The sequence below is a fragment of the Mustela nivalis genome (genome assembly GCF_964662115.1).
Source record: "Mustela nivalis genome assembly, chromosome: 15".
Classification (NCBI taxonomy): domain Eukaryota; kingdom Metazoa; phylum Chordata; class Mammalia; order Carnivora; family Mustelidae; genus Mustela; species Mustela nivalis.
In genome coordinates, this window is record NC_139034.1 from 70,293,650 (window position 1) to 70,319,916 (window position 26,267).

Sequence of the window (26,267 nt, forward strand, 5' to 3'; positions counted from 1 at the left end):
GTAGTCATCTTGTTAACAATTAAAAAAAAAACTGTTGTGTTTATAATTGGAAAGACAAGGGAAGATGTGTTCTTACCTGGGGTGTTCGGCAGAAAGACATCTCCTTGTGATTGACATTAATAGGAGTTCCACATGTGTATTTGGGAAAGAAAATCTCCCTAATTAGTGTTTTCCTCCCATACATTTCATTTCTCATAAGGTTTAGTTGATGAGCTGTATCAGCAATACAGTTTTAGAAATGTTTACCAAAGAAAGAATGAATCATGAAAACATTTCATCCTTTGCATTTAGCAAGAAATCCAATATAATTTCATGCATAATTAGAGTTTAAATGATGCCATTAAAACACATAGTACAAAAAGTAAACATATACATTTCCCATCCCAGAGTTCTAAGCCTTGGCATTTGAAATTATGCTCTTTTAAAGCTAGAAATTAAAATAAACAAATAAATAAATAATAAATATAGACAGAGACTTTTTAACTTTCCAACATCTATAGCTTCACAAAGCATCCTAAAATTAAGTGGCTATCATTATAAAGCATGGAATTATTTGAACTTATTCTATATAATCATTTTGCAAGATGTTTTCAAAGTTTTACAGATCCAATAAGTTTGAAATGCCTCATTTTTAAAATTATAGGTTATTTTATTTATTGATGTTATTACTCTGTCTTAGGTGTATTTTTTAAGAAATGGAACTATAATGTTCTTATGTTTAATTGCTGTTTAAGTTGCTGTAAAGCTTCACATTCTACTTACTTGGAAATTATTGAATATATCTGTTCTGAGATAGTTACCTGATCCATCCTTTCTTCCTTTCTTTTCTCTCTTTCTTCTTCTATTTTCTATTTTCTTCTTTCTTTCTCTTCTTTTTTTCTTTCTTCTTTCTTTCCCTTTCTCTCTCTCTCTCTCTCCCTTCTTTCCTTCCTTCCTGCCTGCCCGCCTTCTTCCTTTATATAAAACAATGGACATTATTAGAGAGAGCTGGGTACTGTAGTACTTATCAATTCCATCCCTCACTCCCCGCCCCTATTATTTGTCCCCTCCCAACTCTAGTTATCATTTTCCTCAAGATAATCTTTTAAAATAATGATGTATTTAATATAAGAGCTTTATATATAACATGCTTCTTTTAGGCAGCATGATGACTCCTCAAACATATCCACATCTTAATCCTAGGATGTGTGAATCCATTATATTACATGGCAAAGGAAATTAAAGTTGGAAATGGAATTCAGGTTTCTAATCAGCAGACATGAAAATAAGGGAATTATCCTTGATTATCTAGGTGGACTCAATGTAAACATGAGTCCTCGAAAGTCAGAGGGAGACAGCAGCACCATCAGAAATGTTACATAAAATAGACCCAATTAGCAGTTCCTGTCTCTGAATAGGGCAGAAGTCATGAGCCAAGGGATCTGTACAGTCCCTTGAAACTGGAAAAATAAATAAATAGGTTTTTTTTCTCCCTAGGACCTCTGGAAGGAACCTAGACTTGCCAATGCTTTGACTGGAGTCCTGTGAGATCCATTTAGGACTTTTGGTACTTATAAATATAAAAAGGTAAGTCTGTTATTTTTAGTCATCAAGTTTGGCAATATTTTACAGTAGCAATGAAAAACTAATATAATAACCAAAATATAATTAACAATTCACTTGGGCATGCTGACAATAAAATGAACTTATAAAGTCCTTCTCCTTCTCTTACTCTTCTCATTATTTTAGTTACATCTTCCAACACCTGTTTTCAATTTTTAAGATTGTCTGTCTCCATTCCACACATATATTCAAATTTTTAAAATTCATTTATTATTTTTTTTTAAGAGAAAGAGTATGTGTGAGCAGGGGGAGGGGCAGTGGAATGACACGGGGTAGTGGGGAGAGAATCCTAAGCACACTGCCCCCTAAACATGGAGCCTGATGGGAGCTCAGTCTCACAACCCTGAGATCATAACCCAAACCAAAATCAAGAATCAGACATTTAACCAACCGAGTGACCCAGACACCCCAGTTATGTATCTTTTGAAAATCCTTTTAGTTTGTCTGGTTTTGCATTGCCATGTGCATTCTTGAAAGTCTGATTCTCACTTTCCTGCTTCTAGACAGAAGCAATGGTTTCCTGAAACATCCCCATGGCTTCTTTCCTTTGCACTAAAATGTGCTTCATATTTCCAACAGAAATATAGGGAGCTTAAGTGAGGATTTAATCTTTAACATAACTCTTCTCACAAACATATTTCCTAATTCATAATATACTGCCTTTAAATCTAATGAAATTATAGTGATGATGATAATGGTTAACTCTTGTTTGGATGCAACACTGAATAAATAATAGGTACCAGTCTAAATGTTTTACTTTTATCATCTCCTTTTTGTTCTCAGATACCCTACTAATTACTTAATTTTCTATATGATGAATGAAGACATTAAAGTTTATAAAAGTGAAAAAATTAACCAAAGGTCATCCATCTAGGTAACTGCATAACTATTGTATGAAATTAGAGACATATAAATCTAAAACAATTACATTAAACCTAAAATATTATAGAGAGCTCCAATGATGAGCTAGCCCCCAAATCATGCAAGCAGTTCCCTTTTCCTCACTCTCGCATAGCCACAGAGATCTGTCAGCCTACATTCAGGCAATTGGTCTATTAGTTTTTAGATTTATTTATTTATTTGAGAGAGAGAGAGAGAGTTGGATGAGAGGGGGAATGGGAGAGAGAGGATCTCAAGCAGATTCCACTCTGAGTGAGGAGCCCAGTGCAGGGCTGGATCTCATGACCCTGAGATCATGACCCAAGCAGAAATCAAGAGTTGGACACTCAACTGAATGAGCTACCCAGCTGCCACAATAATCTTACTATTTTTAATTGAATAAAAATATTTTCAAAATAAAAAGATGTATTAATGTATTTCCAAAAAGAAGTCTTCTTGCTTTATTTACCCTTTCTCACCTGTTTCCCACATGTCCATCAACATTCTCTTCTAATTTTTATGCAGATACAAGACAACATAAACATGTATTCTTATTTTACCTTTCTTTTAAAAATTTCTCTTTTTTAAAAGATTTTATATACTTATTTGACAGAGAGAGAGCACCAAAGAGGGGAGATGCTGAGGGAGAAGCAAGCTCTCACTGAGCAAGGAGACTGATGTGGGACTCGATCCCAGGACCCTGGGATAATGTCCTGAGCCAAAGGCAGTTGCTTAACTACTGAGCTACCCAGGCAACCCTCTTATTTTACCTTTCTTACACAAAAATATATCATACATAATACTCAGCACTTTCTTTTTTTTTTTTCTCATGAAATATTCCAAAACTACAGAAATGTAAAAGATAGTACAGTTGTCAGTCACATACCCTTGACTTAGATTCATAAATTGTTTTGTGCAAGATTTGAAACTGTTGTGCATAGTGTTACTATTAATAACACTTCCAATACCATGTATTAGAACACAAAAGAAAGCAATAAAAAGAATGATTAGGAAAGCAAAGAAATAACTCCCTGTTAAAAAAGAATCAACTGTGCTCCTGTTATCTGGAGGTAAAATTCATCATTTTAATAAATTTTCATGTGTTTACCCAAGTTCTTCTGCTGCTCAAACACATATTATTTTTCTAGGCAGTGTTTATTCTAGTATCAACAGCAGCATATCACAGAAGCTTTCAAGATATAACCAACTGTGGGGGATGTTACAGAAGCATCTTGAGCCTGAACAGTGTTTGTGTGATACATGACCTTCTAAATGTTGGGATCTAAGAAAGGATCTTCTTCATAAACTTAAAGGACGTACTGAGTTTGAGAAAGAATAATGATGATTTTTTTTTTAAAGGAAAGCTTCTGTTTAGAAAAGGGCAAGTAAAGCTTGTAATGTAAAAATAAGAATAAGTCAAATTGAAACAACAAAGGCAAAATGACAAAAGAGAACTAAATTGAATTAACTGACAGAAAAAAAAAACAGTGGGTGAATCAGAGAAATTGAGCATGTTTTAAAAAGAAAAAGAAGTTCTAACCATAAAAAAAACAAGTTTTCTTTTGACTTAATAAATTACGTGTAATAATACTAAGTAATGAGCACAATAATGGAAACATCAACAACTTTTAACCTATTTGAATTAATATGTTTTTTTTTGTTTTCTAACTTCTCTACATCACACAGCAGTTATCAAAGCATCAATAACTTCACAATTGGAAGAAGTGCTTTATTGTTTAAGGTTTTCCAGAAAACAGAGCCAATAGTGTATACATAAATAAATATATATATTTATCTTAAGGAATTGGATTATGCAATTATGAAAGCTGGCATGTCCAAAATCTTCAGAGTGGGCCAGCAGTCTGAAGACCAGGAAAGATCCATGCTACAGTTGAAATAATCTGCTGGCAGAAATCCTTCTAGCTCTAGCAAGATTAGTCTATGCTCTATGAACACCTTCAATTTCTGAATGAAGCCCACTCACCTTATAGAGGAAAATCTGCTCTACTCAAAGTCCACTGCTTTAAATGTTAATCTCATCTAAAAACATTCTATGGAAGCATCCAGAATAATATTTGACTATATCTCGGTAACACTGCTCAATCAGATCACCACATAAAAATAATGCTTACAACACAGTGTGGCCCATATCTAATTATCAATTACATAGGTAAATAAAAAGATATTATATGAAACTCAAAATATACACATGGCTTATAGTAACTTGTCAAGTCAGTAAAAACAACCGTTTCTCCAAGATACCCATGTGCACACATGTGTATGTATATATATATTTTTTAATTTTTTAATTTTTTATAAACATATATTTTTATCCCAGCTGCTAAGCTGGCACATAAAATAAAAAATATACATACGCAATGGAATTATGGACATTGTGTATGCATAAAAATATACATATGCAATGGAATTATGGACATTGTGTATGTATAAAAATATACATATGCAATGGAATTATGGACATTGTGTATGTATATTTTTTATTTTATGTGCCAGCTTATCAGCTTGGCTAGGTTATGGTGCACAGCTGTTTGGGCAAACAACAGTCTAGATGGTATGGATTAGCGTTTAAATTAATAGAGTTTGAATCAAGCAGATGACTGTGTGGTATGGGTAGGCTTCATCCAATCAGTTGTAGGCTTTAAGAGAAAAGTATAAGGTCCCTTAAAGAGGAAAGAATTCTGCTTTCAGACTGACTTTGGACTTTGGACTGCAACATTAACTCAAAGAATTTCCAGCCCCTACCATTCTGCGCTGAAAATTTCAGACTTGCCAGCCCCCATGATCATGTGAGCCACCTTCTGAAAATAAGTCTACTTACCTACCTACTTATCATCTTTCTATATTAGTCTAGATTCTCCAGAGAAATGAAATAATAGGATGTATAGATATGAATATTGATACAGATAGAGATAATGATACAGATATTAGCAAGAAACTCCAGAAGAGCAGTCAGATTATGACTTCTAACATAACAACGTCCTAGACACCCAGAATATATAATTACAAGGAAAGCAGAATGGAGGCAGAGGAAAAGAGGAACACTATCAAGAAATATGAGACAATTGCCATTTCAAGTATAATTATCCAGGTTATTTTATCCAATACTTCTGAGTATTTGACATTCTAGGATAAACTCAGAGAATAGTTGTATCTATTAGAAATAGCTTGGCTACAAGTGACACAAAAGCAAAAAACTGTGGCTTAAAAAGTATCTGTACACTTCTGTCATCTAACAACTAGTCTGGGATTAAACTTAAGTGCTAACTTAGAGAGTCAAGGAGCTCTCAAAACCTTAACCCATTTTTGTCATTCTTCTCAACCATTTGTGGTGCATTGGCTTTCTGAACTCCTGCTTATAGCTCTCTAGTCACAAAATGACTACCCCAGCTCTAGAAACACAGTCCAAAATCTAGACAAAAAGAACAACAGAAAGGTCAGTACCTAGTATTACCTGTCCATTTTTATAAAAATAGACATAGACATTCAAGAAGGTCTGCAGAAGATTTCTTCTTGAATTTTATTGGCCGGAATATCAAATGAAGTCCCAGTACTGACAAAGGTAGATTAATTTGCATTGTACCAACCTTCCCTCAGATCAAGAATATTATAAATCAAGTCCCGCTCTTTGAAGGTTTTGATCAAATAAAATTTCTTACTGCAAATGGATTTAGCCCTCGAGGGAAAGGAAACACAATATACATACTAAAGTGCTCAAATCAGGGAGCGGCTTGAAATGAAGTGGAAACGCACTAACTTATTGTCCTAGGGAGGCAAGATCTGGAGTTCAAGCTGACCAAGACTGCCAGGAAACTGAGAGCAGATACATTACAGTGGAGAGGACTTCCAAGTTTTTCCATAAATACTCAATTTCCTGTATGACATTAAATTATACAAACACAGGTAAGACCACAAGGGACCCCGTTTAAATAAAAATTTGGAAGACAAGTTGATGAGCATCTATTTAAGCTGCTGCCCGCAGTTTGTAGTTGTACTTGGAGGGGTTAAATTAAAAGAACTAAAATTTAAAACCCATTGATGAAAACAGAATGGTCACGTCACAGCGATAACAATCATCTCCTAGTCCACTTTCTTGAAGTATTAGTTTCTAACCGTCCACAGAAAACAGAGCCAGCTTCCTGGGTTTAAGACCAGGGTAATCATATATGACCACATGCTCAGAGGGAACATGCTTTTGGAAATAAATGCTCTCGTGTTTCCATCATGAAAGTTTTTTTAATATTTTATTTATTTATTTGAGAGAGAGAGAGAGAATGAGAAAGTGAGCATGAAAAGGTAGATATCAGAGGGAGAAGCAGGCTCCTCACTGAGCAGGGAGCCCGATGTGGGATTTGATCCCAGGACTCCAGGATCATGACCTGAGCAGAAGGCAGTTGCTTAACCAGCTGAGCCACCCAGGTTCCCTCCAGCCCATCATAAAATTCTTGATAAACTTATCTTGGAGCATGGTTAACACATGGTATCCCTCCTAGCACCTCCCTGACTTTCTGGAATGTATTACAGAATATTTGCTGCTGTTGCCCTTGGCACCCAGGTCCCACCCAGTCTCCCCCTTCCCAGTTACTGCTGCCCAAGGCCATCCCCAGCAGAAGTCTGTGTTAGGAGGGGTGCAGTCAGGAAAGCATGTTCCCTATTGTCTCAGGTTAGAGCATAGCAGCAGCTGTCTAGCACCATGATATATTAAGCGGGACATGTGGCAGGATCAAATCTACCTCCCATTTCTAATCTAGGTATCAAACATGTCCCAGTTAGACATTACAAACTTTTGGCTAGTCACCCATTAAGCAAGAGTTGGAACAGAAAACTTACAGAAGGTCCCATACTAGGCTTTGCTGCCTCATCCTTACTGGTCATGCCATGTCAGTCCAGTTCAGTGGTTGTGCACACAGGTGTGAATCCATCAGCCAGATGATGGAACCCTGATGCCTGCAAGGATCCGTACTCTATTGGTGATTATCTCCATGCTGCGTAACACAACATTAAATTGCCAGAAATCACTGTGACAGTTTAAGAGAGAGCCTGTGGAAGGAAAAAAAAAAAATGGGGAAAAAAAAACTTTTATATTTTAGTACCCTTAACATCAATTTCTCCCTGCTATCTGAACTAAAGGAACCACATTTTCATTTTGCACTGAGCCCTACAAATGATATATCTGGCCCCAAATTAAAAGGATCCCTTAAATATCACCAGTACCTCACACTTTTTGTCAAACCCAAGGGGAAATCATTTGTCCTCATTTAACTCAGTTCCATGGAAGGATTTGACATGGCTGACTGATCGGCTCCCATTTTTTGAAAATCCTTCCAGGTTCCTCCTGGTCGTGTCCTGGTTGTGTGAAATCCACTCTGGCGGTTCCTCCTCTGCATAATTGCTTAAAGTGGCACTGACCTGAGCTTTAGTTTTAAGCCTTCTTTTTTTTCTGTAGACAGGATCTTCCAGGTTGAGCTCATTGACACTCACACTATCAAATACCATCTGTATGTTGATTGATTCTCTGATTTATACATTCAAATTTGACCATTCCATTGAGGTGCTGATTTGACCTTTCTGCATGAATGTCTTATAAGCATCTCAAACTTGTAATGTCCACAAAGTTCCCTTCTCTCAACCTCAGACCTTCTCCACTGCTTATACTACTGAGAATTGTTACAAAATTATGAGTTGAGAAATTTGATTGAATTGGTTCTTAAAATATAGTAATGGGAATCTAGGATTATTTGTGATGAACTCTTAAAATTAGTATGGAATAGGAAGTTAGGTGCACTTTTCTACTTCAAAATCCCTCAAAACCATGGGTGAGCAGGCTTCTAATAGCATGTCTACTACTGAGTATACAAAAGATAATCAAATTTAGTTAACCATTATTTACAGAAATGATGTATATAACGGAGCTGATGAATTTATTAAAAATGTTTAAAGTCTATAATTTTTGAAAACTGTGAGCAATATTCAAAATGAATATACTTTAAAATATGAAAGACAAACATAATTACATTTAAGTCTTGAAAATCACACTGAATTGTTAAACATTATGTAAAAGTAATTGAACTTATTTTAATTAATTAATTTTATATTATTTAAGAGAGAGAGAGATTGAGTGGGAAGGGGCAGAAAGAAAGGAAGAGAGAGAATTTTATGCAGGCTCCATTCCCAGTACAGAGCCCAAGGTGGGGCTCAAACCTACCATCCTGAGATCATGACCTCAGCTGAAATTGAGTCAGATGCTTATCTGTCGAGCCACCTAAGTGCCTTAAACTTATAAATTAATCATTGGTGAGTCTACTTTTTTTCTTTTATAAAAAATTTGAGTCAGAATCAAGTGTTGGTTGAGACAACAAATCAAGAATGTCCAAAGCAAATAAATTTTATGCATTTTATGGGAATTAACTAAACATGCAATTATGTCAACAATAATTTTTTGATTAAACTACTGCTCATGAATTTGCCAAGTCATTATGAATCATTAAATTTTCAATCACTTGTGAGAATCTGTAGTCACTAGCATATTTTTTTTTCATTTTCTAACTTTTTACACTTGTTGTCATTTAGGGACATTATATAAATTTATTACCCATAACAAGACAAAAAATGACGCTATGTCTATGAAAGAAATATGTAATTGAATCTAAATTAGATCATTTGTTTATCTTACAAATAACACACAAACCTAGTATTTTCAGCATAAAACATTTTGATCAAGAACCAACAAAACATGCTTGATAATACTTTTATTGTTTTGGTAATTTGCTTTTAGCTGACTTTGCAATAATAAAATGACTTAAAAACTCACAGATAGTAGGTTAAGTCAAATTGAGTAAGGCCATTTCTTACTCAATTTTTTTGTTTTGTTTTGTTTTACTCAAGTAAATAAAAACAAAATATTGAGTAAGTTTTACTCAAACTTACTCAATATTTCTGGAAATAAGACATAAAACTGTACAATAAAATGAGTACTACCTTGCAAATCAATAATACCTTGAATTTCAGGTCAATGGTCTCTTCTATGAAATTAAAAATCTATTTAGAAACTCACTATTTATGAAAAATATTTGCATGTCTCACTATCATTGGATAAATAAATGTCTTCTGAGATAACTAATTGCATGGATAATTTGAAAAAACTAAAATTATAGTAATATTTAAAAATTTAGCTGATACTTTCAAATTTTAGCATCTACCTTAATTTTATGTTATCCAGTACATTCCTTCAACACATATAATACACATTTATTACTTACACTTATTCCATCTCAATTTGAGCTCATGGGAGACAATGGCAGTCGGTACACTCTTTTCTGAAAACATAAGCATGCATTCAAGGAAGTCTAATGTAAATGAGAATTTAAAATGTCTGGCAATGGGACAGCTGGATGGCTCATTTAGATAAGAGACAGACTCTTGATTTCTGTTTGGGTCATGACCTTGGGATAGTGGGATTGAATCCCACATTCAGCAGGGAGTCTACTTGAGATTATCTCCCTCTGCTCCATTCCCCTACTCTCATCTCTCTAAAAATAAATAAACAAATCTTAAAAAAAAAAAAAAAGTCTGGCAATGATCTCAAGAACAATGATACTTTTAGAGCTGCTATATATTATTTATTATATTAAAAACACTAAGAACATAATTATAGTAGATAATTTTGATTGGATGTCTCAATGTGCTTCGACTATCCGTAATTTTTAATGACTATTGAACACTACATTTCCCTCTTTAACCAGAATTTCAGATATGAATTAAATTCTGCTAATTAGAAGCAGTCTTGAGATATTTGGAAGGCAGAAGTGGGGTATTTGTATCTCCTGTGTGGCAGCCAAATTCTTAGATGGAAGTTTCCTATGGCAGCATCCTGATGTCATGTCCATTCCCTAGTTCTTTGAATCAAGAGATGGTTGCAATTGTTCCAGCATTTTAATGTGACTATCTAATTTCTGGCCAGTGATGTTGGAAGTCCATAATCTAGTCTTATAAATATGACAGGTTTTCTCACTATGGCTTAGCTCCAGTGACAGTCTGAAAGCAAGTTGTTCCCCTAGAGGATTAGTTGTGAAGTGGTCACTCAAAAGGCCTAGATTAGAGTCCTTCAAATAATTCCTTAAGTACCCAAGTCCTGTATTAAAATAGCTAGAGTAGTTTCTGTTTATTTTAATGAATTATACTAATTGAATAATAAAATGAGAATGAACAAAGTGGCTAAAAACATCTTATCATAAATTGATTGACCAAGGGAACAAGTCACTTCAGTCCATGCTGAGAATGCAAAAGCTGGCATGTACATGGGAAAATGTCAGTGCTACTTCATGACAATTAGGTATATAAAAAGCCTAGGAAAGAGTATTTCTGAAATTAGGGGATATATATGTGATGCCTACCTAGGTTACTGTATAGATAACAACCATCAGCCTCACCAAAATAAGAATGATAATGGTTAAAATCTGGAACATAATTCTATATTACGGGCAAAAAATAATGAAATAAATGAATTTAGGAATTTAAATCTAGAGTAAATTCTCCTGAAGTTCCAGGATGCAAGGAGAAATTACATGTCATGGAACACCCATAGCCAAGATCACCTCTCAGAGCAGACACCAACCCATAATCAGTCATCTCTGATAAAAATGTTTCTCTGAATTTGGGGCACCTGGGTGGCTAAGTGGGCTAAGCCCCTGCTTTTGGCTCAGGACCCTGAGATCAAGCCCCCCATTGGCATGGGCATTGGGCTCTCTGCTCGTCAGAGAGCCCGCTTCCCCCTCTCTCTCTCTGCCTACTTGTGATCTCTCTCTCTGTTGAATAAATAGATAAAATAATTTTTAAAAAATGTTTCTCTGAATTTGACAGAGAGGAAAATTTTATATTTTTAGAGACATTAAAGGAGAGATTCCAATTGATAAGTAATTCTGCAACACACAACCTTAATTTGGAAGTATTACTTTTAAATCTCAGTTGGGGGTGCCTGGGTGGATTAATCCCCCTGCTCAGCAGGGAGTCTGTTTCTCCTTCCCCACTGCTTGGTCTCTCTCTTTCTCTCTCTCTCTCTCAAATAAATAAATAAATCTTTAAAAATAAATAAAAATTAAAAATCTCAGTGAACACATATAGAATAAATGGAATTCAATGCAAGAAAGACCAACAGGAATAAACGTCCATTGAGTTGATAACCATATTGCATTGAAGGAAGGAAGGAAGATTGTTCAAGTAGTCAAGCCTTTGACTATAGGGAGAAATCTACATACTGACTTCCATCAGAATGAAACAAACTGAGGGTTTTGGAAGGGAGGAGAGTGGAGGGATGGGTGAGTCTGGTGATGGGTATTAAGAAGGGCACATATTGCCTGGAGTCCTGGGTGTGGTGCATAAACAATGAATCTTGGATGCTGAAAAAATAAAATTAAATTTAAAAAAAAAAGAATGCTGCCCATCAGCATATATCTATCTGTACTGATCATTGGCATGCTGTGAGGTGTCATGGAAGTGCTGCTGCACGAATTACAGCTCATTGATATCATGACTGTCCACCAGGAGGTCAGTAGAGCTGACTGAATAAAAATAAAGCAATGGCTAGGTTGTAATATGCTCATGATGATAGTATGTTGATACTTCTTTTCAACTGTTAGCTTGTATGTTATGATTGATGACCGACAGGGCATCAGTAACTTTTTTGAATGTTCTCCAAATGGATTAAAAACTGATGCTGATGTATGGGTAGACCTCAAACAAGAAATGCTGGGAGATTAATAGGTATAAGTGTAAATGGCTGGAAGAGTAAAGGGGGCTGCTTTAGGAGGAGAGGAAGCATGTCAACTAGAAAGGAAATCTACTAATATCAGAACAGCTGCAAACATAAATGGAAAGAAATTTATCAGAGTGAAAACTAACCCAAGTGAGATCATTCTTAGGAATTATCAGTATTAGTTACTGGGCTGTGACATTTATGTGGAACTGTGCGTGCCCACATGTGGAATGTTGTCAGTGACTCTCTTAGACTTGCCAGGAAGTCTGAGCCAATTTTCACATAAGCATCATAATGTATATTGTTTCTCCTGATGTGATTCATCTGAATTACCTAAAGAGAGAGGACTCCACATAAAATGACTTTCTAAGAAAAGAGGATGTGTGAGGGAGGTCAGGGCAAAATAAAGCAAATCTGGGGGGAGGAGTCAAGATGGCAGAGAAGTAGCAGGCTGAGATGAATTCAGCTAGCCAGAGATCAGCTAGATAGCTTATCTAAAGATTGCAAACACCTGAAAATCCATCAGCAGATCGAAGAGAGAAGAACAGCAATTCTGGAAACAGAAAAACAACCACTTTCTGAAAGAACTCTACGGAAAGCACTCAGGGAACAAAAGCTCCTGAAAGCAAACCCCAGCGGATTACTCACCCCGGCCCTGAGTAAGGCTGGTGCAATTCCGCCTGGGGCAAAGACACTTGAGAATCACTACAACAGGCCCCTCCCCCAGAAGATCAACAAGAAATCCAGCCATGACCAAGTTCACCTACCAAGGAGTGCGGTTTCAATACCAAGGAGAACAGCAGAATTCCAGAGGAGGAGAAAGCAAAGCACGGAACTCATGGCTTTTTCCCTGTGATTTTTTTTAGTCTTGCAGTTAATTTAATTTTTTTCTTTTTCATTTTTTGTTTTTTTTCTCGCCTTATGGTAAAATTATTTTTAACTTTTACCTTTTTCTTTTTTAACGTTTTTTAACTGTTTATCCAATATATATATTTTTTCTTTTTTATATTTTTCTTATTTGTTTTCTTTTTTTAATTCTTTTCTTTTCTTTTTTTTTCTTTTTTCTTTTGTTTTCTTTCTTCCTTTTTGAACCTCTTTTTATCCCCTTTCTCACCCCTCACGATTTCGGATCTCTTCTAATTTGGTTAAAGCATATTTTCCTGGGGTTGTTGCCACCCTTTTAGTATTTTACTTGCTCCTTCATATACTCTTATCTGGACAAAATGACAAGACGAAAAATTCAACACAAAAAGAACAAGAGGCAGTACTGAAGGCTAGGGACCTAATCAATACAGACATTGGTAATATGTCAGATCTAGAGTTCAGAATGACAATTCTCAAGGTTTTAGCCGGGCTCGAAAAAGGCATGGAAGATATTAGAGAAACCCTCTTGAGAGATATAAAAGCCCTTTCTGGAGAAATAAAAGAACTAAAATCTAACCAAGTTGAAATAAAAAAAGCTATTAATGAGGTGCAATAAAAAATGGAGGCTCTCACTGCTAGGATAAATGAGGCAGAAGAAAGAATTAGTGATATAGAAGACCAAATGACAGAGAATAAAGAAGCTGAGCAAAAGGGAAAAACAGCTACTGGACCACGAGGGGAGAATTCGAGAGATAAGTGACACCATAAGACGAAACAACATTAGAATAATTGGGATTCCAGAAGAAGAAGAAAGAGAGAGGGGAGCAGAAGGTATACTGGAGAGAATTATTGGGGAGAATTTCCCCAATATGGCAAAGGGAACGAGCATCAAAATTCAGGAGGTTCAGAGAATGCCCCTCAAAATCAATAAGAATAGGCCCACACCCCGTCACCTAATAGTAAAATTTATAAATCTCAGTGACAAAGAGAAAATCCTGAAAGCATCCCGGGAAAAGAAAACTGTAACATACAATGGTAAAAATATTAGATTGGCAGCTGACTTATCCACAGAGACCTGGTAGGCCAGAAAGAGCTGGCATGATATTTTCAGAGCACTAAACGAGAAAAACATGCAGCCCAGAATACTATATCCAGCTAGGTGATCATTGAAAATAGAAGGAGAGATTAAAAGCTTCCAGGACAAACAAAAACTGAAAGAATTTGCAAACACCAAACCAGCTCTACAGGAAATATTGAAAGGGGTCCTCTAAGCAAAGAGAGAGCCTACAAGTGGTAGATCAGAAAGGAACAGAGACCATATACAGAAACAGTCGCCTTACAGGCAATACAATGGCATTAAATTCATATCTCTCAATAGTTACCCTGAATGTGAATGTGCTAAATGCCCCTGTCAAAAGACACAGGGTATCAGAATGGATAAAAAAACAAAACCCATCTATATGTTGCCTCCAAGAAACTCATTTTAAGCCCGAAGACACCTCCAGATTTAAAGTGAGGGGGTGGAAAAGAATTTACCATGCTAATGGACATCAGAAGAAAGCAGGAGTGGCAATCCTTATATCAGATCAATTAGATTTTAAGCCAAAAACTATAATAAGAGATGAGGAAGGACACTATATCATACTCAAAGGGTCTGTCCAACAAGAAGATTTAACAATTTTAAATATCTATGCCCCCAACGTGGGAGCAGCCAACTATATAAACGAATTAATAACAAAATCAAAGAAACACATCAACAATAATACAATAATAGCAGGGGACTTTAACACTCCCCTCACTGAAATAGATCATCCAAGCAAAAGATCAGCAAGGAAATAAAGGCCTTAAACGACACACTGGACCAGATGGATATCACAGATATATTCAGAACATTTCATCCCAAAGCAACAGAATACACATTCTTCTCTAGTGCACATGGAACATTCTCCAGAATAGATCACATCCTCGGTCCTAAATCAGGACTCAACCAGATTCAAAAGATTGGGATCATTCCCTGCATATTTTCAGACCACAATGCTCTAAAGCTAGAACTCAACCACAAAAGGAAGTTTGAAAAGAACCCAAATACATGGAGACTAAACAGCATCCTTCTGAAAAATGAATGGGTCAACCGGGAAATTAAAGAAGAATTGAAAAAAATCATGGAAACAAATGACAATGAAAATACAACGGTTCAAAATCTGTGGGACACAACAAAGGCAGTCCTGAGAGGAAAATATATAGTGGTACAAGCCTTTCTCAAGAAACAAGAAAGGTCTCAGGTACACAACCTAACCCTACACCTAAAGGAGCTGGAGAAAGAACAAGAAAGAAACCCTAAGCCAAGCAGGAGAAGAGATCAGAGCAGAAATCAATGAAATAGAAACCAAAAAGACAATAGAGCAAATCAACGAAACTAGGAGCTGGTTCTTTGAAAGAATTAATAAAATTGATAAACCCCTGGCCAGACTTATCAAAAAGAAAAGAGAAAGGACCCAAATAAATAAAATCATGAATGAAAGAGGAGAGATCACAACTAACACCAAAGAAATACAAACTATTATAAGAACATACTATGAGCAACTCTACGCCAACAAATTTGACAATCTGGAAGAAATGGATGCATTCCTAGAAACATATAAACTACCACAACTGAACCAGGAAGAAGTAGAAAGCCTGAACAGACCCATAACCAGTAAGGAGATTGAAACAGTCATTAAAAATCTCCAAACAAACAAAAGCCCAGGGCCAGACGGCTTCCCGGGGGAATTCTACCAAACATTTAAAGAAGAACTAATTCCTATTCTCCTGAAACTGTTCCAAAAAATAGAAATGGAAGGAAAACTTCCAAACTCATTTTATGAGGCCAGCATCACCTTGATCCCAAAACCAGACAAGGATCCCATCAAAAAAGAGAGCTATAGACCAATATCCTTGAGGAACACAGATGCGAAAATTCTCACCAAAATACTAGGCAATAGGATTCAACAGTACATTAAAAGAATTATTCACAGACCAAGTGGGATTTATTCCAGGGCTGCAAGGTTGGTTCAACATCCGCAAATCAGTCAATGTGTTACAACACATCAATAAAAGAAAGAACAAGAACCATATGATACTCTCAATAGATGCTGAAAAAGCATTTGACAAAGTACAGCATCCCTTCCTGATCAAAACTCTTCAAAGTGTAGGGATAGAGGGGACATACCTCAATATCATCAAAGCCATCTATGAAAAACCCACTGCAAATATCATTCTCAATGGAGAAAAACTGAAAGCTTTTCCGCTAAGATGAGGAACACGGCAAGGATGTCCATTATCACCACTGCTATTCAACATAGTACTAGAGGTCCTAGCCTCAGCAATCAGACAACAAAAGGAAATTAAAGGCATCCAAATCAGCAAAGAAGAAGTCAAACTATCACTCTTTGCAGATGATATGATACTATATGTGGAAAACCCAAAGGACTCCACTCCAAAACTTCTAGCACTTATACAGGAATTCAGTAAAGTGTTAGGATATAAAATCAATTCACAGAAATCAGTTGCATTTCTCTACACCAACAGCAAGACACAAGAAAGAGAAATTAAGGAGTCAATCCCATTTACAATTGCACCCAAAACTTTAAGATACCTAGGAATAAACCTAACCAAAGAGGCACAGAATCTATACTCAGAAAACTATAAAGTACTCATGAAAGAAATTGAGGAAGACACAAAGAAATGGAAAAATGTTCCATGCTCATGGATTGGAAGAATAAATATTGTGAAAATGTCTATGCTACCTAAAGCAATCTACACATTTAATGCAATTCCTATCAAAGTACCATCCATCTTTTTCAAAGAAATGGAACAAATAATGCTAAAATTTATATGGAACCAGAAAAGACCTCGAATAGCCAAAGGGATATTGAAAAAGAAAGCCAACGTTGGTGGCATCACAATTCCGGACTTCAAACTCTATTACAAAGCTGTCATCATCAAGACAGCATGGTACTGGCACAAAAACAGACACATAGATCAATGGAACAGAATAGAGAGCCCAGAAATAGACCCTCAAAGAATGTCCAATGGAAAAAAGACAGCCTCTTCAATAAATGGTGCTGGGAAAATTGGACAGCCACATGCAGAAAAATGAAATTGGACCATTTCCTTACACCACACACAAAAATAGACTCAAAATGTATGAAGGACCTCAATGGGCAAAAGGAATCCATCAAAATCCTTGAGGAGAACACAGGCAGCAACCTCTTCGACCTCAGTGGCAGCAACATCTTCCTAGGAACAACGCCAAAGGCAAGGGAAGCAAGGGAAAAAATGAACTATTGGGATTTCATCAAGATCAAAAGCTTTTGCACAGCAAAGGAAACAGTTAACAAAATCAAAAGACAACTGACAGAATGGGAGAAAATATTTGCAAACGACATATCAGATAAAGGACTAGTGTCCAGAATCTATAAAGAACTTAGCAAACTCAATACCCAAAGAACAAATAATCCAATCAAGAAATGGGCAGAGGACATGAACAGACATTTCTGCAAAGAAGACATCCAGATGGCCAACAGACACATGAAAAAGTGCTCCATATCACTTGGCATCAGGGAAATACAAATCAAAACCACAATGAGCTATCACCTCACACCAGTCAGAATGGCTAAAATCAACAAGTCAGGAAATGACAGATGCTGGCGAGGATGCGCAGAAAGGGGAACCCTCCTACACTGTTGGTGGGAATGCAAGCTGGTGCAACCTCTCTGGAAAACAGCATGGAGGTTCCTCAAAATGTTGAAAATAGAACTGCCCTATGACCCAGCAATTGCACTATTGGGTATTTACCCTAAAGATACAAACGTAGTGATCCAAAGGGGCACGTGTACCCGAATGTTTATAGCAGCAATGTCCACAATAGCCAAACTATGGAAAGAACCTAGATGTCCATCAACAGATGAATGGATCAAGAAGATGTGGTATATATGCACAATGGAATGCTATGCAGCCATCAAAAGAAATGAAATCTTGCCATTTGCGACAACATGGATGGAGCTAGAGCGTATCATGCTTAGTGAAATAAGTCAAGCAGAGAAAGACAACTATCATATGATCTCCCTGATATGAGGAAGTGGTGATGCAACATGGGGGCTTAAGTGGGTAGGAGAAGAATAAATGAAACAAGATGGGATTGGGAGGGAGACAAACCATAAGTGACTCTTAATCTCACAAAACAAACTGAGGGTTGCTGGGGGAGGGGGTTTGGGAGAAGGGGGTGGGATTATGGACATTGGGGAGGGTATGTGCTTTGGTGAGTGCTGTGAAGTGTGTAAACCTGGTGATTCACAGACCTGTACCCCTGGGGATAAAAATATATGTTTATAAAAAATAAAAAATTAAAAAAAAAATAAATAAAGCAAATCTAAGAGGAGTGACCTAATTTGTCAAGCAGTATAGGGAACTATGTCTGTATGAGATTATATTTAACATTTATTTTCTTTAAGATATTCTGATTATTTCAAAACATTTAAATTTTTATAAGTTAAAAAGCATTCAACCGTATGAACAGAAACATAAAAATAACTAACTTTAATTAGTAATAAATATATGATATAGATAAGAAAAAATCAGAGATTGGTGATCCAGGACTGTTTGGTAGTTTTAAAATACAACCACATCTCTAGAATTCTCAGAGTGTTTACTTTTTGTTTTTTGACAGCAAGATGGCCATTATATCTCTAAGTGTCACAACTGTATTCAAAGCCATAAAGCAGGGAAATCCAGTCAGGATGCAAAACCCCTTTCTCTGTGGCTCATTTCTTTCAATAACAGATAAACTATCCCCCAGAATCTCTCAGAAAAATTTTTATGCCTACACTGTCACAACATAGCTACATGACCCTTTATGGCTGCAAGAGAGGCTGGAGAAGAAATAATATGACTTGACAATTGATGTGGTAAGATCTAGGCAAGGGTGTCTGCTACAATGATCATGCATATGTTGTTTTTATAAAATTCAAGTTTTAAATACCTCCGACTATTTAAAAGTACAAAATTAATGTAACACATTGTATTAATAAAGTAATGTTAATGCATACCTCTAGATATATACTTAGTTTTTTAAAAAATATTGCATATATATATATGCCAAGCAACTTATTTCCAGAGTCACACTCCTTCATGCCTATCACAAGTAAACACTCACTTGAATGTAGTGTTTATTAGTCTAATCCAATTGTTATTTTTACTGTACATACTACATATACAAACACTCACGTATGTATATGTTTATTCTATATATACAAATACAATTATATATGCATATACCAAGGAAATATAATAAAATAGTAAGATACACTTTCAAGACACCAGATGGAAAAAAACCAACAAAATCTAATAATACCCATGTTGATGAAGATATGCAGAAACAGGAGCACTCACATGTAAGCATAAATGGGTATAAATACTTGAGATAACTATTTGTCATTATCAATTAATTGAAGATGTGTATAAATCAAATCCTGTGATTCCAGTCCTATGTATAGACACTAGGATAACTTTCCCATAGGAACACTAGGAGGGATGGATAGTAAGAATATTACAGCATTAGTTATAATAGAACAATTTGGAAACAATTTTCATTCTTTCAAGTAGAGAACTGATAAATAATACATACTGTTTTCACCCCTTTGAACGTGAACCAACAGCTATCGATATTTACAGATGAATCTCACAAATATAATAATGAGTCAAAGTATTTAATAGGATATGGCTAGGATATGGCTTATAAAGTTTAAATACATGAAATCAATACTGTGCATTATATTAGTAGAGAAAAGGGATGGAAAAGGTATTATCTGAACTCTGTTAGGACAAGAAAACCATGATTAGGAAGAAGATACAGAAAATATATATATATATTTTTTCCTATCAGAGATCATTAAGAAAAGCTTATGGGAGATTGGGAGAGAAATATTATCCCTGGGGCATCACTTGTGGTTTTTTCTAATACTCTCCAACACTCATATGTGGACACATTGATATGAACACATACTATATCCATAATGAAGCCTTTAAATCAACAAGGAGAGAAGGCACACACACCTGTACACACACACATACAAACACCTCCTGTAAGGTTATATTAATTTACTGATTTCATTTAGTCAGAATTACCAGAAATAATCATGTTCGTGGAACACCTGGGTGGTTCAGTCGATTAGGCGTCTGCCTTTGGCTCAGGTCATGATTCCAGAGTCCTGGGATAGAGTCCTGCATCTGGCTTCTTGTTCCATGGGGAGCCTGCTTCTCCCTCTCCCCCCACCTGTGGCTTCCCTCTCTTGTCCCCCCTCCCCTCTGACAAAAAAATTAAATTAAAAAAAAAAAAAAAAAAAACATGGTCCCTGAAAGCAAAAGGAAATGAAACATATTTTTGTGGTCATTATTAAGTGTAAGTTATTTAAAGAAAACTCTTTTAAATTTTATTGTACTTTACTATAAATTGTTTTTGTCTTTTATTTCAGTTATCTACTACTTTGTAACAAATGTTTTCAAAGTGTAGAAGTTCAAAATATGATTTTTTTATTTTTTATTTTGATTTTATATTTTTAATTTCACCCACATTAAAGAAGTTGTCAATCTCGTTTTCCTTATAATCTAAAAACAGAAAAATTGTCTCTTTTAGTTTTAGTTTTTACTATTATTTCCATTCTATGTCTGGTTCCATGTAAGAAAGCATTCACAATGTAAGTTTTCTCCAGTTGTGAATTCAAAAATATAAAAAGATGAGCCATCTTGAGAATACAAGTTATTCTGAATCACATATTTAATGTTTCATGGAGAAAATCTGTTCTTCACATTTTATCTAAATACATAAGATGTGCCTAGATACAGTCTCATCATGTGGGAATTACTCCTAGGTTGCCTTTCTTATCAGAAGTGTCTCCTTCTAGGGGCGGCTGGCTGGCTCAGTCGGAAGAGCATGCAACTGTTTTTTTTTTTTTTTTCCTTCTCTTTGTGTGTTTGTTCAGAGCATGCAACTCTTCATCTCAGGGTTGTGAGTTCAAGCCCCACATTCGGTGTACAGATTACTCAAATAAGTCAAGAAACTTTAAAAAAAAATTTAAAAATCTCCTCTTGCTTCATCCAGATCAATTTTGTTAATAGAGGAGATAATCTCTTTGATTTACTTGTTCCTCAATCCACTTTATAAGTGGACTGAAGTTGGTTATTTTTGCTTAGCTTCTTTTCCTTTCTTTACATGATACATTTAGTAATCAAAAATATAAATTCCCTGCATGTCCACATCTTACTGATCCATTATCCTGATTATTAATATTTGTGTTATATTAATATTTGCCATTCAAACCTATGTTTTCCATCTGTTTTCTTTTGCTCAATTCTAAAAGGAAGATAATAACAGCAATACTATTTAGAAAATTCCATTTATACCATGGAATTAATACCTCTTCTACCAGCACCAAGAAACTATGATGACTAATAAAATTAGAATGGAAGGAGTAGGTTGTGCTTTAGCATCTGTGTGTAGTGGGGGAAACTAGTAGTCAAAGAAAACACATGAAAGGACCAAAGATGGGAACAAGAAACGCAGTCACAAGTCACAAGAAATTGCAATAGTCAAAGACCAGGAAAAAACATGCCAAATTCTCTTAACCTCTGTGGTTACTTACAACGTAATTGGGCCACATGCACATTGTAAGACCAATAGCTCCAGCCTCTGTTAAAATGTTATCTTCTCCTGAAAGATGTGTGTCTGTAGGACTCACACATCGAGCACAGTATCTGAACTATTCCAGCACTTAATAACCATTTCTTTAATTAGTTAATTATGGCTATACCCAATCATTGCAATTTATTGTGTCTCACCTGGTACCTAGACCCCAGAAGAACAGTATCTTTCATTCTCATAGTCTAAAGAATTTTTTAAAAGGTCTTACTTGTTTAGACTTAAAACAAAAAATTATTTATTTATTTATTTATTTGAGAGGGAGAGATAGCAAGAGAGAACATGAGCAGGGGCAAGGACATACAGAGGTAGAGGGAGAAGCAGGCTCCAGCTGAGCAGGGAGCCCAACTCAGGGCTGGATCCCAGGACCCTGGGATCATGACCTGAGCTGAAGGTAGACACTTAACAGACCGAGCTACTCAGGTGCCCCACACTTGTTTAGCTATTATTAATATTATTGCCCTAATGTTTTCAAAGTTCTTCAATTCAGGCCACTTCACTGTCCGAGCAATAGGAGTAACCCCTAAGTCAGATTCCTCATCCCTAGCATTTATCAGCCTATGGGATTAAACAGTTCTGTACCACTTTCCTATGCATGGTGCTCTGACTTCAGAGTTTTATGCTTAAAGGGAAGCAGCGCCTGGCATGAGCCAACAGCAATATTGTCCACATGACGGTAATAATGCAATAAGTATTTAAACACCAATATGTTTGCGTGGAACACAATTTTATACCAAACAAGGTTGTTTTGGGCAATTTTAAAAGCATCTGTCAAGACAAAACTCAAATTTTGAGACAAGAACAAAATCTCTCTTAAATATCTACTTAGTCTTTCAGTTCATCAGAGAACCACATTCTGGTTCCTTTTGAGAATGTCAGCAGCACTTATTATTGTGTGTGATGGACTTAATTACTCCTCCTGCATGGGTCATAATTCTGTGACAAAAATGCTTGACTATTAATAGTAAACCACAGACTTGTTTTCCACGCTGCAGAAAGATTAAAAAAAAAAAAAACCTACTATTTATAAGCAATTTTTTTTAGCCGACTGAGACTTATTTTCCAGTTAAATGATTATTATCTGTTTTAGTCAGTAAGTTTAAGAAAGAGTTCTAGAGGTGAAAATCTTTCCCCACTACACCTGTTCTGTTAGAATCCTTTGAATTGGAATGTCCTCACAAAGGGAAATTCAAATTCTTTGATACACATTTTTCTTTACTTAACTTCTGGATTACAAACTAAACAAAAATTACAATCTCCTTTATTTCTGCATGTATTCATTATGCAAAACCAATATTATTGTTCCCACATGACGATCAGGTAAGTGAAGAAGAATCATATCTGTGGAAATATAAAATTCAATGGTATGATTATCAAAAGAAGTTTGGACAACTAACTTTCTAAAAGTAGAAAATTTTGCTCTATGCCAGGGGTTAGCAGACTATGGTCCATGGACAAAATCTGCCCCCACCCCACCTCCATTCCCACTTGGTTTCAATCTCCACCAGCTAAAAATGTGTTTTTTAAAAATATTTTAAGTGATAAATAAATATCTACACAATAGCCTAAAATTGCCTCTTGGCCTGTAAAGTCTATAGTACTGCTCTCTTATTCTGTGAAAATTCTGTCCACCATTGTTCTGCATATGCTGTATGCATTTTTTTGTAATATATATGCTGTATGCATTATTAACCTAGTCACTAAAGGTATCAACATATCTAACCTCAGTCTCTTCTTTCCCAAATGATAACAGAATTTCACCACTTAATTTTTCAATAATCACAGAACTAGACTTTGATCTACAATCTTTCTTTCAAATTTATGAGAGCATAGTAAGACTTTCTATCAATACAATAATAACAAAAGTATATTAAGTTCAGTAAGTTCATAAAGTTCATTATATTAATTTCATACGTATTCCAATATACAATACTGACAAAAATCCATAAATCACACAGAGCTATCTCCATAAACCTATCTTATAGGTGGAAAGGAAATTAGTCTGAAAGAGGTTAAGTGATTGGCCCAAGGTTGTAAGTCTCATAATTGGGAAGGTTCTTCTGTAACACTCTTTTTACATAGATTCATGATGCCTTTTCAAATTAATCTGAACTCTTAGCTCATTTAGTTAATTATGCAAGAAAAATAATCATAAACTAGTTATGCATATAATAGTAAAGCCAAAAGATAATGGATATAATGCAATTAGCAGTATTTTGTTGCCATTAATGAATAAATCATAACAATCAGGTCACCTCGTAGACAGACACCCTAGTAAAATGAATAAAAGAGTTAACTATATAGCATGCACTATAGGAGATAAAATAGATTAATGGATTAATTAAGCAATCTAAAAGTACTGATCTCAACTCTACCAACGAGAATAAAACCTTTAAATCAGCTACTTATTTGCATTAAATCTTTGACAACTTTTAACAGTGTAATTTTTGCAACTATCTCTCCAGTTACTAATAACTTCTATGTTAAATTTCAATTTCATTAAGCAATTCCAAGTCAAATTAACAATTGATTTGTATTTCAGTAGTGAGTATTTGCCTTATACAAATCCAATGTTGTTATTACAATTACATATCCATAAATTTAGAGAATTTTCTTTTGATTTCCTAGGAAAATCTAAAGGTACATGATTAATCATAGAGAAAGACACCATGTGGAGTGAAAATGGGGTATTAAAGCTCACTGTTGTAAAATGGCAGGAACAATTAAAATACAAATTATATATATTTTGTTGGAGTACTGTTGTAAGATTGAATTAAAGTACAGCATCATATTTAAACTTTTTAAAGATTTAATATTGTGCTTATGTTTTACATAGGATGATGGGCTTATAAAGGCCTTATGTGAATTCTTGATTCTATTTGGCATTTATATCAGATAACTTGAAAAGGGCTTTAAAGACTTGTGTTTTTAGAATTTGGTTATAATTCCATACTCTTAAATATCTGATTATTTTCCCCAATTATCTTTGGAAATAACTTGGTAAAAAATATAATTACTAGATCACTAACATTTTGTTCAATTTTAGGTAACTGAGGAGAGCCCGAGTGACTCAGTCATTTAGCTTCTGCCTTCAGCTCAGGTCATGATCCCAGGGTCCTGGGATCAAGCACTGCCTCAGGCTCTCCCCTAGGCAGGAAGCCTGCTTCCTCCTCTCTCTCTCTCTCTCTCTCTCTCTCTCTGCTTGTGTTCCCTCTCTCGCTGTGTCTCCCTCTGTCAAATAAATAAAATCTTAAAAAAATAATAAAATAATAAGGGAGCACCTGGGTGGCTCAGTGGGTTAAAACTTCTGCCTTTAGCTCAGGTTATGTTCCCAGGGTCCTGGATAGAGCCCTGAATCGGGCTCTCTGCTTGGCAGGGAGCCTGCTTCCTTCTCTCTCTCTCTCTCTCTCTCTCTGACTGCCTCTCCGCCTACTTGTGCTCTCTCTCTGTCAAATAAATAAATAAATAAATAAAAATTTAAAAAATACTAGGTAATTGATATGACAATTATTTTCTTCTACTTATTTTCGAGATCAGGGCCTGTAGAGTTTTTTCCTTTATTTTTCAATTGAAAAAAAAAAAAAGTTCCCCACTCCTGGCTTAATCGGTTAATAATTTCTGGTATGTGTTTAAAAGTATATTCCATTTCTGTTTCAGGTGCTTATAAGCATCTCTTTGGTTAGAGCTTTTCCAAGTTTTTCTGTTGGATAGTAATCATCTTAATCAGATTTTAAAGCCCCCTTTCTTTATCTGCATTCTATAACAGCATTTTAAGATTATCCTTCATATTACCGATTATATTTTCTTCATTGTCATTTCTGTTCTTTACATAAAATGCATTTTTAAATTTCTATTGGATTTGTTTTTTACACAATTGTATTTTGTCTCTTCCCGTTCCATTTTCATCAGTAGCCTTTTCATGACATTATCTTGTTTCATGTTTTCTAATTTTTAATTAACAAAAAGCAGAAGCCTTGAAATAAGGTTTCTATGTTTATTCTTCCAAAACAATGATGTCCTCTCAACTTGGAATAAACTAGTGAACAAACTTATTGTTAGATCCAGAATAATTCCTTTTTTTCTTTTCTCTCTTTAACTACTTTGAGCAGGGAACACTATATGCAGATTCAGTGTTGACCTGAAACTCTCCTGTCCTTCTTCTCTGATGACCCAGTTTCTCCTTGAATCTTTCTTTTAAGTCTTGAGATGGAAGGCAAGTTAATATTAACAGCCCCAAGTTGGCTTTCTGTGGTCTCCAGCATTAGTTAATATGATTCAGCAGGAAGTAAAAGGAATACTTTTGTAATTCTGCTTCTTCCCATAAAGAGTGAATTAGGGCTTCTAATTTAAAGTGGTATACTGGGACACCTGGGTGGCTCAGTTGGTTAAGCAGCTGCCTTCGGCTCAGGGCATGATCCC

At 35.5% G+C, this 26,267-nt stretch overlaps 1 long non-coding RNA gene across 8 annotated transcripts in view; it reads right to left on the bottom strand.

Annotated features, from left to right (window-relative positions):
• Positions 1 to 26,267, bottom strand: part of LOC309849172 — an 895,871-nt gene that overhangs the window by 821,511 nt on the left and 48,093 nt on the right. For 7 of the 8 annotated variants that reach the window (XR_014303539.1, XR_014303540.1, XR_014303541.1 and 4 more), the window contains exons 3-5: positions 9,759 to 9,815; positions 7,330 to 7,539; positions 801 to 953 (exon numbers count right to left, since the gene is read on the bottom strand). This is a non-coding gene — a long non-coding RNA (uncharacterized lncRNA). The remainder of the gene's footprint in view (positions 1 to 800; positions 954 to 7,329; positions 7,540 to 9,758; positions 9,816 to 26,267) is intronic. The other variant, XR_014303542.1, reaches the window with a different exon arrangement.